At 39.2% G+C, this 14,811-nt stretch overlaps 1 protein-coding gene and 1 non-coding gene across 2 annotated transcripts in view; one reads left to right on the top strand and one right to left on the bottom strand.

The window, feature by feature from the left end:
* The window catches only part of LRMDA (leucine rich melanocyte differentiation associated), a 582,944-nt gene that overhangs the window by 244,747 nt on the left and 323,386 nt on the right, over positions 1–14,811 (top strand). The gene's annotated exons all lie outside the window — the stretch shown is intronic.
* On the bottom strand, positions 13,075–13,178 carry LOC129404091 (small nucleolar RNA U13). Its single transcript, XR_008629684.1, has one exon. It is a non-coding gene; the product is annotated as a small nucleolar RNA U13 (small nucleolar RNA).

Here is a 14,811-nt window from a genome sequence, read left to right as displayed (position 1 = left end):
ACCCAAGAAATCCCTGTGACATATAAATGTTCACAGAGTTTTTTGGTGCATACGAGTTATTTTTCTGACATCCAGATATTTGAATTATGGTTCTTCCAATATAAAGACAGTGATTTCATCTCTTAATAAAGTTTCTTATAAGTGAGCTATCCAAATGATTTTGGTGCCCCAGCTATTTTAGTTGCAAAAGTGGGTGTCTTCCTGGATGTGGAGCCTGGCTGTTGGGTTTGGGACTGCTTCCAAAGCCGACACATTATCCACCACACTTTCTGAATATCAACTTGAGTTTTCTCTGAATGGCAGTGCCTTTACAGTGCCAGTACAAGAGAATGCCACCCAGGAAGCATTGGCAGAGTGTTAGGGAAGGGAATGGTAGCCAGGGAATATGTTGAAAACATTTGATATTTTTCTACTGTAGCTATCTGGTCTTTATTCCATGCTAATGGGATAATTTGATCGATGAATATGCTGGGGAGAGGCAAGAAAGGCATAAAAAGTGTGAAAGCACACAGCTACAAATGAGTGGGCAGATTTACCACCTTTTCCCCAGAATCAAATCTGTCTGCCATCCACACTGGGTATGAGACAGGCAGATCTGAGCTTTGGCTTAATTACACATAATTTGGGTGACAGCTGAAATGCAAACCTAAACATTCAATCAGTTAAAGATACACAAAATTAAGCATTTCACACAGTGTCCAACCCTTCAATCTTTATTAATACTTTAATTATGTTAATTATACATGGTTTTAAGCCCTGCTACTACACAAGCAGGGGGTGGAGGTGGGGGAAGAGGAGTCCTCTGAGCAATACAGTTAAGTAATGAGTGCATTCAAATTAAAAGTATGAATGGAATGCGAAGCAACAAAGGATCACAAATACATAATTCAGCAGTTAACCCATCCAGTCCTCACCCCTTTCCTCCAAAAGGACTGGCAGTATTTCTGGACGACAGATTAAGCTCTTACTAATCTTATTTACTCATACTTACACTGAATGGCACATACATAGCAAATGCTCAGTAAACATCTCTTGAATTTATGGGGATTCAGAGAAGATGACATTGTAAGTAGTAGTGGGCAAGATATTAAGGATATACATGTTATGTATATAGTTTATATATATTTATAACTATTTATAGTTTTCTGTTATTTTTTTTTTGCTTTTTGGTCACTCCCAGAGGTTCTCAAGGCTTACTCCTGGCTCTGCACCTAGGGATCACTCACTCCTGGCTGGTTGGGACGCCATATGGGGTGCTGTGGTTTGAACTTGTGTTGGCCCCATGTTAGGCAAACACTCTACCCACTGAACTATTTCTCTGGCCTCCATAAGGATTACGTTTTTTGAAGATAACAGGGACCAAAATTATTTTTGCCAGTGTTTTGTAGGGTGGTTGTAGAGGGGTCTCTGACAATTGAAGAGAACATTGTTGACTTCTAATGGTTTAAATGTGTTCTTTTGATTCCTCAAAGGGACAACACTCATATATATATGTATATGTATATATATATATATGTTGGAAATGGGGAGTGGTGTGCCAGCAGGTGGGGAGAAGATAACAGATGTGTGGATGTGTGGAGAAACAGCTCTTCCTTTCTATATGCAATTTTATGGGTGGGATGTCTAATTTTCTTTTTAAAAAACGTTACCAAAAAGTGATTTTCAGGCTCCAAGTTAGGTCACATATTCAAGAATTTGTCCACCAACTCACATAACAGTCTTCTGTGCCTTGTGGTAATGGTCTTTGCTAATGATCCAACTCTCCACATCTTCACTTTTCACAGTATATATGTGAGTCTTCTTAGCTCACCTACTATTCTAGCCCCTGTGTGATTTTTCTTCTCATTTCCCGATGCCTTGTTAATCTTGAGAAAAATATCTTTTTCCCTCTCTGAACCTAGAAACGTCATAGATCGCTAAACATGGGTCAGCATTGCCACCTCTGGAGAACCTTCCAACGCTGAATCAATCATAGGTGCTTTCTCCTTCTGATGTTCTGTGACTCTCAGAATCTACATGCCTGACCCATGTTACCATAATTTTGTTTTTTATATTTGAGCCTTATTTTCCTATAAGAATATCAGTTTCTTAGCAGAGGAACCCTCCATCTTCTTTTGTGGGTCCTTTCCCTCCCTAGCCTCAGATTAGACACATAGATAACTGTGTAATCACCAAACAACTAGGAATCCCATGGCGCTCCCTCATTGCCTGCGTTTGGTGGTCTTGTGCCGCTTCCCCACCCAGAATGGTTAATGCCATGGGTGGACGAAGGAGGAAACGAGGGCCAGGCTGGTTGGTGATCAGTTGCTATTTATTCCATTCTTCCCACACACCTGTTTCAATCTCTCTAAGCCCCTCATTCCCATCTCCTCCTGTCTCCTTCACTCATCTTTCTGTGCTCCGACTCACCATCTTGGTCTCTCTCTAGTCTCTCACCAACTCCCTCTCAGCATTGGGGGTAGCAAAAACACCTAGGTCTAGGTTGGTTGGGTAGCACAATCAACATATCAAAGCCCTTCCTGATCACTTGCAGCCAGGAGATCTGGTTCAAGGGCAATATACCACATAGGGGGCTTTCTCCTTTCCTTAGTTTAATAATCATTTAAACATTCATCTTAATTCTACTTCTTAATATCAGTTATTTTGTATGGACACAGTAAGAGATACATTAAACTTGTCGTGTGGCTCTCCTGGGGACATCTCGCTATAGATCTCAAACTACAGTGCTCAGGCCAGATTAATCTTTCCTAACTCTAGCAGGGTCCTAATCTAGTTGCTACTCTTTGGATCATGACGTAATTTGTTCATGACCATGCTTTTAACTTATAGTTAAGTATTATGGTGCTTTGCCTGGCCGATTTCAATGCCAGAGTAGCTCACAGCTTGCCCTGGCCCCATCCAGTCCCTTGTGGACCCTGCTTTTGGGGTGCTAAGAAGTAAGGGCAACTGAGGCTTAAGTCGAGAGAACAGATGTCCAGGAGTGAATATTGTTCGGAGTCAATTAACTCCCAAGTTACAAAATTATAGCATTATCTGTCTTCCTGTGTCTATACAAAAAGGACATTGGTGTGAATTAACTATGCAAAGGAGAAGAGAAAAGCAATATTTACAAGTTAACAGAGTCTGATTAGGAGTTAAAGGTGATTGACCAGTTTGGGAAGTGGAGTACAAAGAAAGAGGTTACAGATAAGCACAGAGGAATGGAAGTGCCTCAGGAGCACTCTGAATGGGTGCAACCCAATAAACCTAAGCTCTCTGTGGCAATGCAGAAAGGACAAACCAATGTTGTCCTACAGATAACTACCAATGATGATGTGTGCTTACTTTACACATCTAGGAAGTATTTAAGAGGGATTTATTCATGTAAAATTTTAGCATTACTTTAGCCAGAGAGAATTCAATTGACCAAAGTAAACAACTGTTTTTGATATTTGCCTTCCTAATTTGTCATACTCAATGAAAAATGTCATTGTTTTGTGAGTGAGTTGTGCAAGCTAGGATTTTGCATGTGGGTAGACTGACATGTAGAGCATCATCAGTTGTTTGGTAGTGGTGTATAATATCACCCAAAAAATATTGCTGATTTATAAATCTGAACTACTTCAGAGAGCAATCTCTTAGTTTTGATCTTAATGCAGATTCATTCTGTGACTAGCCTTTTTCCCTAATATAGACTAAACTAAGCTAAATATCTCTAGAGTGATTTTTATCTTTATTACTACTTTAGTTCTTCTTGGTATATAGAACTGGTCCTTACCCTCTCAATGGAGGTCTTGGTGACCAATCTATGTTGCTATTTTATCTGTCCTAAACTGTAAACCCACATCTTCAGGGTGCTAAGGAATCACTTCATTAGCACCGTGGTTCAGAAGCAGAAAAACATAGCTCCTTAAGTCACTGGCCTCATGGAATATCAAAATCTAATATAGCCCTTGTTCCAGTAACATCAGATATAGACTGACTATTGTATCAAACCAAATTTTGTTTATGTTAAAGTATAGAAGAAGAAATTTAAGGCATAGTTTTTGCCCAACAGTCTTGACTTTGGGCACAGAAGTTATGAACTCGAAACAAAGAAATAAAGAAATAAACCCAAAGAATAATATTTAAAAAATGACCACATACTAACTGTGGTTCACAAGTACTATGGAAGTAAAAGGTTGTTGCATGAATGTTCGTTCAGTTGGAGGTGCCGAGACAAGGAACGTGAAAGAAATTTATGTCATGGAGGCTCCAGGTTCTCTCAGACTCTGTGACAAAGGTAGAAAGCCCCGAAATCTCCTTTTATTGATCATGGTACCTCTAAAGGGTGCAATATGATGATGCCATCAACAGAAGTTACAGAAAGAACACTGAGGCAGCAAAACATGCATTGCTTCCTTGCATCTATGAACCTGTAATTTTGGCTTCCAGAAAGTAGATACAAAACCAAAACCTTTTTTGGGCTACAAGCACTTAGATTTACATCCCAAAGACAAGGCTGGGCTGCACCTGAAATCTACATCCAAAGACAACTGGGCCAGCACCTGAAATCTACATCCCAAACACTAGGCTAGGATCTACAATGTCAAAGATCAGCCTGGCTAGCACCTGAGATCTGCATGTCAAAGATCACCCAGGCTTCTGTGAGAAAAGGAAAACTGCCCCTATTAATATACTGAAATTATTTTCTGAAGGCAGTTTGAAGGGAGAAAATGCTCAGCTTCATCCAAACCAGTCAGGACACAGGAGAAAACTCACCCATTTTTATCAGTCCCTATATTCCTGCTGTACAGTACAGTCTACATGGGCTCGCCCTGAATGCTCAGTCCAGCCCCAACAACAGGTTATTATTAAGTTGGGGACCTGAGCAATAGTACAGCAGGGAGGGTGTTTGCCTTGTACATAGCACATCCAGGTTCAATCCATGGCATTTGATATGGTCCCCAAGCACCGTTAGGAGTTACTCCTGAGTGCAAAGCCAGGAGTAACCCCTGAGCATCACTGGGTGTGACCCAAAAAGAAAAAAAAATTATCAAGCTGTTGTGTTCATTTTATTTATCCTGAAAGATTATTTTTATTATAGTTCCTACTCATGGGTTTCCATATTGTTGCTTTGTATTGGAGGGTTAAATTATCTGCAAAAGTACATTTAGTAAACAATCTATTCACACTTCCATTTAAATATGAATATTGAAATCCACTTTATGGAAAATAAGAAAGAGATAATGAGGTCTACACTGAACCAAATAATAATTTTCACCCAAAAACAAGGCCGTCTGTTTTTTATTAGCTTTTGCATCATATTTCAATTAAATGTATGTTCTATTAGACATTTTTGAGACTGAAATTTACTTTCAGAAAACTTATGACATTTTTTGGGTGACCATTGGGAATATATGACCCATATTGGGGATTCTACCTAAGGACTATACTCACAATTGTGCTATAAGTAGTTTACATGGTAAAGAGAAAGATCAGTATAAGTGTAAGTGGCTAAAATTGTAAGTGACATTGGTCTTGTCACTTACATAAGTGTAAGTGGCATTGGATTAACTAACTCATAGTTATGCCAGAGTTGGACCAAGGTGGATAGTCATATTCTGAGTTGCAGCATTTTTTATCTCACCCCAAAAGTGTACATAAAATTTAGCATGTGTAGTCTCAGCAATATTCAAAAGTTTCCCATTTCTCACTCTTTGTTTATAGTCACAGTTATTAAAAGACTAATAAACCAATAGGTTGTATACTACTGCACTATAAGAAAAGATGAAATCATGCACTTTGCTGTTATGTGATGGAGCTGGAGAGTGGCATGCTAAATGAAATTAGCCAAAAGGAGAAGGACAGATACAGAATGAGCTTTCTCATATGTGAGGTATAAAGAAGCATAGGAAGGGAATAACAAATGGTCAAAACAACAGAGTCTGAGAACTGGTCTATAAACTGAGCTTACCACAGTGGGGAGACTAAGAGAGGGGAGGACCCCTGAGACAATGCTGGAGGGAATCAGACAATTTTGGGGGTTGTATGCATAAAACCTTATCATTGGCAGTATTGCAAATTGCAGTGACTAAAATACATTTTTATAAATGTAGGTGATTTTGATTTTGAGGTGACATGGCTAATTGACGTATTTCATATTAGCATCTGTTCATCCATTTCTGAAGGTCTGTTCTGTCTGGGATTCTATCGAATGTTAGTAGAGAACATGGACTGCACCTTGAGCCTGCTGAGTTGTGAATTGAAGATACCACCTTTGTAATTTTGTCTAAGACTTTGGTTGTTTTCATTTAATAAAATTAGACCACATATCATTTAGAAGGATAAGTAATTATCTCTGAGAGTTGCTATCTCTTCAAATTCAAACACATGACATCAGAATTTCTCCTCAATGACAAAGTTATAGACTCAGTGGTTAATTAAACATCTTTTCTAATCAAATTAGCTTTCATTTCCTAAGTAGAGGTTTTAACCTGAAAGTGGCTTTGAGACATCTTTTCTTTCAGCCATCACCTATGAAAGGAAAGATAATGTCCCTTCAAAGGGTTCCTCTAACAGTGAATAATTATTCTTTGTTTGACTGCAAATACACATTCCTGAAATAATATATTCGTAAAATTTCATAAATTATTTCAAGATGGATTAAAGAGCATTGGAATTAGTTCTCTCTACAGGAGATTGCCAAGAATAAGTTTTGTCCTTTAAAATTTGAAACAAATTATTATTCAGTGGAAGAATATCATCGAAGCTTCCCCCAGCTCCAGCTGACAGGGACAATTTAAAGTAACCTGTTAATGGTAATGCTTTTAACATTTAGAGATACATAAACAAGAGAGATTATCTCGTGGGCAGGATGCTTGTTTGTCATGCAACTGATCCAGGTTCAATCCCTGGCAACTCATAGGTCTCCTAAGTACTGCCAGGAGTAATCCCTGAATGCAGAGCTAGGAGTAAGCCTAAAACACTGTCAGGGGTGGCCCCAAAACAAAACCAAAACAAACAAATAAAAAGAGATACTCAAACCAGAGCTATTTAAAAAGAAATTAAAATCATAGTGGGGCATGGGCTTAGGGATTTCCTTTGGAAGTCACACAAAGGGGAAGGCCCTACATTTTTTGTGAGATCATGACCTGGTTTTGAGCTGCTCCCAAACATGCTTTATCATGGTTCATGGAAGTGAAGGGAGACAGATATGTCTCTGGTTGCATTTTACCTAAGTGCTTCCAGGCATCATTCTCCCGAGAATTTCAGTTTTTGCCATAAAATACAGCCCAATATTGCATACAGACTACTTAGAGTTAGGAAAATGGAGTTTCATTCCCAGAAGCTACATTATATTAAAAAACATTATTTCCTCATCTGTGTAAGAGGGTGGTTTAAATAATCTTGTTATCCATCCAACTGTAATAGTTGTGCCTTTACTACAAGGTCCCCCTTGAAGCAAATTTCTGGTATTTGTGTTTTGTGAAACCTATCTGCTGCATTTGACTTCAACCAACCAAGAACTATTGCTTAGTCTATCATTCTCATAATAGCTCACTTTTCTTTTCACCAAGTAGTACTTGCATTTGTGATGAATTGTTGGATACGGTTGTTGTGGCATGGAGCTAACCTCATTTTCCCCTCTGAAGTGAATTATTTGCATAAAGCAACAAAAAGCAAAGGCAAAAGAAACAAACACTTGCATGGGCACTCACAATCTATTTGATGATTTTGTAGCTTTGATTTTCTGCTGGAATAGTCCAATGTAGTACTGGGAACTTAGTCACTCCCGGGAAATTCCTCTTAGATTAAATAGAACCACCTGCTGCATAACTAATGGGGCCAGAGCTTAGAAAGAAAGCCAGTTTCTTTGCAGCTGTTCTTACAACCTGTCTATTCTCCTTCGGAAACCTAATTCTAAATATCTTATAGTGGTTAAAATGGAAAATTAGCAGCATTGTGATGAGATTTGTTTTTCTGAAGGGATGGTTGGGGGAGCTTTGCCAAGACTCAAAGATGTTTCTTTCATTAGTCTGTTTTTTATCAAAATGTTTTGAGCATTGAGTAAAGAACTCAGAAACAAAGTCTTTGTTTGAGAGACACTGGGCTTCACAAAGAGAACTTGGTTCTTTCCTGCTACCCTAGTAGTAGGATGGTTTGCATTGGAGGAGACAAGGAAGTAGCAGAGATAGTAAATGCAAGGCAGAAACACTGCCATTCTAGCCCCCAGGAGTGTGAATTGGTCATGGGGCTCTTCCTAAATGAACTCAAGTTGCTTCAGAAGCCTTGTAACAGAGGTCTCTCGATAGTCATTATCAAATGATAGGTTTTGGTCCAGCAGATGAAATCTATTGCTCCTAAATGGGCTTAAATAGTAAATAAATTAAAAACAACATGCATTTGTCACATTTGTAGCAATGAAAATTTTATGTAAGTTCATAAGAGGACTTTATGAAAGTAATAGTGGTAAAAATTTTTCCTGTAGGAAAAAAGGGGGCTGGAGAGGCAATACAGCAGGTGGGAGTCTTACCTTGCAAATGGCCAACCGGGGTTCTATCCTTGGCATCCCACCACAAAAGCTATCTCAAAGTCATTGCCTGTGAAGGGAAGAAGTGAAAATGGCAAATGAAGATATATATATTATCTTCATTGTGTATATATACACACACATATACATAAATTTACTTATGTGTGAAGATATGGAATTAAATCTTTGTCTGTCTTCATTTATCTATGCATATATGTGTTGTAAGATCATTTTTCTGTTTTCTTTAACTCATTTGAGATATCCAAGAACTATTCTGATGCAATTGAAGAAACTTCACACAAAGTCTCCATGCCCCTAAATTGTATTCCATATATGTAAAAAAAAAACTTCCAAATTCAATATTAAGTGCTTGAAGTCAAGGAAGAACATCTCAGTTTGCTACTAATAGACTACTCAGGCCTTCTCTGATGGTTTGGATTATTTGGTGACAGACACAATTCCAGTCTGAGGCTGGTCCAGGGATACTTGTAGATGGAAAGCAACAGTGGCCTGGAGGATATCTCAGAGCCTAGGAACCCCCAGCGAACCACAAGAACATTGACCCTGCATGGGGAAGAATAGCATTTCTTTGCCATTATTTTTGTATTGCTTTATAAAGGAAGAATGCTTCAGAAAAGGGAGAGGATTAGGAGTGTAACAATGATAGAAACACAAAGACTCTGATGAAGTAATTTTACCGTTTCAACAAGCATTGAATGTTATTCACACCCTCAATAAGGAACTTCATCTGTTTTCACTCCCTGTTTTAGAATGCAAACTGTGCTTCTCCTCTCTGCTCATACTTTTGTCAAGTGTTCCTTTAGGCTACTTGATATCTTTGTCTCTTAAGAGGTCCTTTGACCCAATAATGCTATTCCAAAACATCAGAATTTCAAGGAGTTCATAAAACACACCATCTGGCCTCAATAAATAATAGGAAGGTTTGAAGCCATGTTCCTGCTGCCATATTTGTTAACTTCTCTTCCTCAAGAACCTCTTCCTGCTTACCAGTTTTTCATCCCCACACCATTCAATCCAGGGCCTTGCACTGGCAATCACTTCTAGAGTGGGGTATCTGGCAGGCACTTCGGACGCCTGTATTTGGAGTGGAGTTGGCTATTGTAATACTTAGTGAATGGAATTTCATTAGGTCCTTATCTGTGTGCAGTGAGGAAAAGAGGTCCTTTTATACAGTGCTTGTAATGGAGTGGAAAATTGCATTTCCCCCGTGCCCGAACAGTGCCATTAGTGGGGAGGCAGGCTGTCTGCGGAGAGCGGGAAGCCACCTCAGGCAGTGAAGAGCTGACAGCCCAAATGATGGCAGTGCCTTGAGACCCGGAAGATATTAAAATAAAAACAGGTTGTGTTGTTCTTTTTGTCCTGTAGCAGTTCTTCCCCACAACGCAGGGAGTGATTGGATTTGAAACACTGAGAAAAACATGTTAAGTAAGAAATTGTTTAAATAAAGTTGTTTGAGGTTGAAACTCACCCTCGGGCGTGGAGGGGAATTCAGTTAGCTGCCTTCAACTTACACATATCCAAGAGGCAGTATGTTTCATAGGCAGGCAGGTATGCTGAAAACTTGGAAAAGTGAAATGTATACTGGAAATCTCCTTTTGGTAATCCCAGTGGTTCCCAAGTCCATCGAGAGGCTGTGTGTGGCTACTCAGGTGGCCAATGTTCTTAAGTCCCCATTTTTATTTTCCCTCACTTCTGAGAATTGCATGTGAGGTGAACCATGAAGCATTCAAACACAAATACAGCAGGGAAATCTACTCAGCTCTGGAAAAATTCTTGTTTCTTGGCTTTCTTGGAGGGAACGTATTAGACAGAGTCTCATGGCATTACCCATGTGAAGGGTACACAGCTTATCCTAGGGCGGCACAGGATACAAAGGAAACATAATCCTGGCTGCTCCTCGCCCCAAGTGCATAATAAATACAAAGCTGTGAAGATGGAGAAAATGAGGGGAATGAAAGCTCTTTGCAGATATTCCAAGGTGTAGGAAAAGGTGCACTAGAAACAGATTCCTTAAAATTCCAAGACCCATGAAAATATTTGCTGTTCAAGCTACATGAGATTTTCAGAATTATCAACCACTCTGCACCTTTGCACCTCTGTCCCCTGGAAGTCTTCAAATGTATGTAAGCTAGAATTTGGACCTATGGGCAGCAAGGTTCCTTTATATTACAAAAGTTCTTGGGCCCCATTAAGGAGAAACTATCAAGTCACTGTCACTCTCACTGTCATCCCATTGCTCATTGATTTGCTTGAGCAGGCACCAGTAACATCTCCATTGTAAGACTTGTTGTTACTGTTTTGGGCATATTTAATATGCCACGGGTAGCTTGCCAGGCTCTGCCATGGACTATCAAGTACATATTTTTTTTTAAAAAAGTATGACCCACAAGAACTATATGAATATATGTATTAAATTAGTATGTTTGGGTAACAAACAAGTAGTCTGGTAAGGTCAATTTCAAGAGATTTTCAGACTGAAATGCTCTTAGTAAAAGGGTGAGAGATAACTCACAGGGGTGAAACATATGCCTTTCATGTCCAAGACCCAACACTCAGTCTCTGGTACCACATGGGTCCCTGAAGATGACTGTGCAATCACAGAGCCAAATATTGCTGGGACTTGATCCCTAGGTCCCTGGGCATCACTAGGAAGGGCTGTTATAAATCTATAAAGAGTGGGGTTCAACTTCAGTACAATCTCCTAAGACTTTAATCCTTGGGAGGATCCACCATTAAGAAACTACTCTTTGATGAAGTCATAAAATTTGCTTATAAATGGATAGACATGGAGAGTATCATGCTAAGTGAAATAAGTCAGAGAGGGACAGACATAGAAGCACTGCACTCATTTGTGGAGTATAGAATAACATCACATGAGGCTGACACGCAAGAACAGTAGATACAAGGGCCAGGGGGATTGCCCCATAGCTGGAAGGCTGCTTTATGAGCAGAGGGGAGCAGGCAGATGGAATAGAGAAGGGATCACTAAGAAAATGATGGCTGGAAGAACCAGTTGGGATGGGAGATGTGTGCCGAAAGTAGGTAATGGACCAAACATGATGACGTCTCAGTGTCTGTGTTGCAAGCCATAATGCCCAAAAGTAGAGAGAGAGTATGGGAAACATTGTCTGCCATAGAGGCAGGGGGAGGGTGGGAAAGGGGGGTATACCTGGGATATTGGTGGTGGGGAATGTGCACTGGTGGAGGGATGGGTGTTTGATTATTGTGAGATTGTAACCCAGACATGAAAGCTTGCAAATATCTCACGGTGATTCAATAAAATTAAAAAAAAAAATAACTACTCTTTCCTTTCAAATCTTCCTACTCCCTAATTTTGAATACTTCACCACATAATCTTGACATTTTTATCTATATTTTGTTATGAAATGCACTAGTTTTTGTATACCTGATTCTGCAAAACTCTTGTGGAGTAAAATTTCAAGTAGTATGCTAAATAACCATCAACCAATTTAACATTTGCCTCCTTTATTGCACTTTCTGTCTGTGCTAGGTACTGTGCCAGACTCCACTAGCACTAGTGAATAACCAGGTCACATGTGAGGTCAACCAGGTCACATGTGAGATTCAAGTTACAAGAAATACATAAATCAAAGGAGAAAATGATAGAAGGCCCATCACATGGCCTCAGAGTATTTGAATCAAAGGATGTTGGTTGTGGGGTTCCCAGGTGTCTCTCTCTTTCTGGACTAATTCAGATAACCAAGAGTCAGTTTTTTCTGGCAAACTCTGTGAAATATGAATGACAAATGGAAAGTTAGGGTGAGTGTTTATGGTCTCTTGACCTTTTTTGCTGTGTATTCTTTGCAGTCTGTCTGATAAGTAAATATGCCACTCATGTTTTTAGGAAATGCAACAAAGTAAAAGTTAAGCAATCTATTAGCTTTATTTACTTATTAATAAATCTAGCATCATTCAGTCTAGCACATAGAAAGTGGTAAGAAAGTATACAAAACGAAGACTTGTATAGCCAACAAGGAGCAGAAACAAGAAGTTATTCAAGGGAAAGAGGTAGATTGATTATTCCAAGAATACTTTCCTTCAGAAGATGGTAGGGCTCTATCAGACAGATTAACTAATGCTGATCAGACAATTCTTGATTGACCCATTTAACATTCCACTTCTGGGCGAACTGAAACAGTAAGTCTCACTTTAGTGACATGACAGTGTAAGTGATTCAATTTGGGGTCAGTTGTATATTGTTCATGACCGTAAAATATAATGAACCACCAGCCAGAGATATTTTACTGTATTTTTTATTATTTACATATTTTGATCATTAAATTCTTTCTTTAAGCAAGAGTCTGAGAACAAAAATGCATGGTTTCTTGTTTTTTCTCTCTCCTTTTCCAAATTTCTTAAATTGTAATGGACAACTGGCTCCTCAACATGGGATGACAACCTTTGCCAGTTATTATTTATCTGTGAGTCATTGTCTGGCTTTTATTGTAGAGCTCTAGACTTTGGATGACTAAGTACAATGCAGAAAAGTGGACAATAGTAAATTTCTCAAGACTAGCATGGTTTTTGTTTCTTAATTTTCATGTCAGACAGGTACTGTGCCAATGTAGTAACAAGATTTGAGGGAGACGCATGTCATACAGTCACCTGAACTTCCATTCATCATGCTTTTGAACCTCAAAAGGATCCAAGTTTTTGTTGGATCAAATTTTTATTTCTTAAGAAGCTCTTGGTCAGGATTGGAGCAGTAGTACAGCAGGTAGGGCAATTGTCTTGCACACGGCTGACCCAGGTTCAATCTCTGGCACCACATATGATTCCCAAACCCGCCAGTAGTGATCTCTGAATGCAGAGTTAGGGATAAGTCCTGAGTACAGCTTGGAATGGACCCATAAAAACAATCTAGATTATGGTCCCTGCCAAGGAATTGATCATAGGACAGCAACTCCTCCAGTCTGCCATAGGATGACTTTATAGTAACCTTATGAGAAAGGGAGACTTGTTACTGTTTTTGGCATATTGAATACACCATGGATAGCTCGCTAGGCTCTGCCGTGTGGGTAAGATACTCTCAGTAGCTTGCCGGGCTCCCCAAGAGGGAAGGAGAAAGGTAATGTACTAGATCTAACAACAAGTCTCACAATGGAGACGTTACTGGTGCCCACTCGAGCAAATCAATGAGCAACGGGATGACAGTGATTACAGTGATACAGTTATATGAGAAAGGGAACATGGGTGATTTTGGTTCTGTATTATATTCAGTTATATATATGATATCGATATATATCAAATGTCAATATTTATAAGTATATTATAAACACACACATATGCATTATTTGGGTTAAATATTGGTGAAGTATACTTTACTAGTTACCCTGAGAAAAGTAGGCAAACAAGAGATGCTCACAGTGGCCGTGATATGAAAAACCCACAAAACGCAAAGCTACCTAAAACATGTGCTTGGATGTTGGTTTTCTATTTGAGATTAAGATGAGCAGTGCAGGCTCTCAAGCCCCAGAGTTTCAGTCAGGGGGACTGTGGAATGCAGTGATGTTTCTTAGTGCAGATTATGGGACATGATTTAATTCATGAGGAGTAAATACTCAGCAGTTTGCAGTGGGAAGAGGTTCTGAGCCTTGTAGGAGAGCACAGAGGGAGCAACAGGAAACAACACTCTTTACTACAACAGGAAACAACACCCCTTACTAATGTAAGGAGTATGTCACATCAGGGTGGGCATCCAGCCTAGGTTTAGAGTTTTGTGGATTTCCTATCATGCTCTAGAGGTTTCCATACAGGGATGCCCTGTATAAATGGCCAAGAATAAACAGCCTTACAAGTGCCAGCATTAGGACTCGATCTGGATCTGCTGGACCAGAGTTTCCTGGGAAATGAAAAAGCACGAAGCCGAAGCAGACAAGGAGACCTGCCCTCTTAACGTATGAAGCTTTTCCTGTTAATGCCCTAGTTCCCTCATGAATGTTTCTATCAGAAATTAAGCCATTCAGTAATTTTTGAATCAAATCCTCAAGATGACACCCTTCAGATGTCAGGCAATTATGTATCTGTATGCAAATTCTGAGAGAATATACACTTGGGGGTATGATTTCAACTCTAAGTTGTTATTTTGTTTTTTTCGTAGATAGAAATCTGGGAAAACAAGTAAATGCAATTTATTCAATGAGATGTTTATCCTTGGATTAAATTAGAAAAACTATGAAGAGAAGCTATGAAAAATCTCAATTAAAACAACCAGCCTGGTTTTTTCACTGTTAAGAGAGCAAAAAAATTTGCCTGTGTAAAATAAATATATATTTGGG

The sequence above is a fragment of the Sorex araneus genome, chromosome 3 (assembly GCF_027595985.1).
Source record: "Sorex araneus isolate mSorAra2 chromosome 3, mSorAra2.pri, whole genome shotgun sequence".
Classification (NCBI taxonomy): domain Eukaryota; kingdom Metazoa; phylum Chordata; class Mammalia; order Eulipotyphla; family Soricidae; genus Sorex; species Sorex araneus.
The sequence above is the reverse complement of the archived record's forward strand: the minus strand, read 5'-3'. Positions and strand labels throughout refer to the sequence as shown.